Genomic DNA, 2,150 nt, shown 5'->3' with positions numbered 1-2,150 from the left:
AACCCAACTTTGGAGATTGCCTCTATCCATGATACAGCGACGTTATAAGCGAGTAGCTTTAATCGCAATTGAACGTGAACATTGTCCGTAGCTCCAGAACTCGGGTCGAAATCGAAACGTTTGCATTTGAGATCGTCATCTGCAAAAAAGGTGATGTATGCCTCACCATAGTGCAGTTTACCTGCAAGAAAAATACAAGTTCAATTGTCCTCCAAATTTACCACCGGAAGAATTCCATAAAATTTCTTCGGAAGAGAGGTGTTACCTGAAACGTGCGATAAATAAATGATCAGAGTAAAACTCAAAGCGACAAGTCTGCTCATGATGGAGGAAACCATTTGCGCCAACCGGGAACCACACCGACTGGAGACCAAGAGATGTGAAATGTAAAGTTGGAAGGGTCACTTTTATAGTAAGAAAAATATACATATATAAAAAACAACAACAAAAGTCGACCGTGCACGTGCGTGCGCTCATCAGGGAAGCGAGAGGCGCATGCCACTCGGCAATCAGATTTAAATGTGACAACCAACTTTTCAAATAGTTGTCCGAGTCGCACGATGAATAATAGAATCAGTATCTGGCTTTCAATTCAATATTTTTAATTATTTACTTGCTAGTTGAGGGTTTAAGACGGTGTCTGAGCCTGTAAACCTTTAGCATTCCGAAGATTTCTTTATTAGGTTTCTAGGCTGGCTTAAGCCAGGTGCCAGAGAAGGATCACTTCCCGAAATTAGCTTTCAGGAGAAGGCAAAACGTTTTTTGATCGATGTTTGCAGGGGAAGACAATACGCTCTTTGATCAGTCATGATACTAATGCCACGCTCCTGTTTTATAATAAATTAATCAATTTCTCACGGTTATGCCATAATGCCACTTGTGTACAATACTCAACATCATCGTAGCGTTCTTGTTTTTCCTTTATTGCATGTGCAACCCCGAGCGCTTGTCACTTTTCCAAGAAAGGAGAATTTTCTTCGCCCGCTGTGATTTTCGGTCTTGCCAGTATTTAAGGGCTTTGCCAGTTCTTTTGTGGACCAGATACGTTGTTTACAGAGGCAATGCAAATTCGAGGTTCAAGCAATCACGGAGACACACTTAGACAGTTCAGTCTCCGACGCTGTTCTCAACATTGAAGGAATGAAATTCCTGAGGTTAGATCGAAAATCAAGGAAAGGAGGCGGCTGTATTTTGCTTTATTCTGAACATTTACGCGCTGTGCATAGGAAAGACCTGTTTGTTGACGGCCTTGAGGCTATCTAGCTGCAGGTCAGGTTTCCGAGTTGCTCTGTTTTGTTAGTTTCGATTATGTATAGACCACCGTATGACAAGACGTTTTTCGACCTTATCATGTCCCCCTTAGAGAAAGCCTGGCTCAAAACGTCCAACATTATTTTGTTAGGGGATTTTAATTGTGATCTACAGCTGTTAAACTGCCTCATATCTTTGATACGCTGAATTTGCAAAAAATTGTCCAGGAACCAACTAGAGAAACGAGGAAAACATTTAAAGAGGATATTCCTTGGGTCTATTTTTGACCATCCTGACGATCAAATATGGTTCTGGAAACAACTTTATAATGATATCTGTGATCAGTACGCTGCCACCCTGCTAGCAGAGCCTTTCTTTTGCTTGCTCGATTTTGGCGTTCTCGAGAAAGACTCTGCATGAATCGAGTACGATCTTTATTGAATATGCGCTGCATGTTGCCAGGATACAGTCTCGAACCCAAGCCTAATATGCCAGATCTCGCCGCCATCTTGGTTTTTCATGGTACAGCGGGCTCAATTATAACCATCGGTTTTGTCACTAAACGGACGCTCGCACTGGAAAAACCGGTTTGACGAGAGAAAACAAGATTAACTAGTCCAAAAGTTCGGGCTGCGGCGGCTTCAAAGAGTTGACGCGATTCGGGCAGAGCCTCCTTTTCTCCTCCTCAGTAAAGAAAAAGACAAAAGGAGGCTCTGTTCGCAGGGTAGTACGCTGCATGGAGGGAGATCAAGCTCAGAGCATCTTTTGCGTCCTGGATAACAAACGACATTCGTGTAGCAATGAGTCGAAGATACAAGTCATTTAAGCTGCTGTTACATCAAAAAGCGCAAAATTGTGGTCGGATTACAAGAGAGCAAGAAACAAAGTAACCTCAGATT

The sequence above is a fragment of the Montipora foliosa genome, chromosome 1 (genome assembly GCF_036669935.1).
Source record: "Montipora foliosa isolate CH-2021 chromosome 1, ASM3666993v2, whole genome shotgun sequence".
Classification (NCBI taxonomy): Eukaryota; Metazoa; Cnidaria; class Anthozoa; order Scleractinia; family Acroporidae; genus Montipora; species Montipora foliosa.
The sequence above is the reverse complement of the archived record's forward strand: the minus strand, read 5'-3'. Positions refer to the sequence as shown.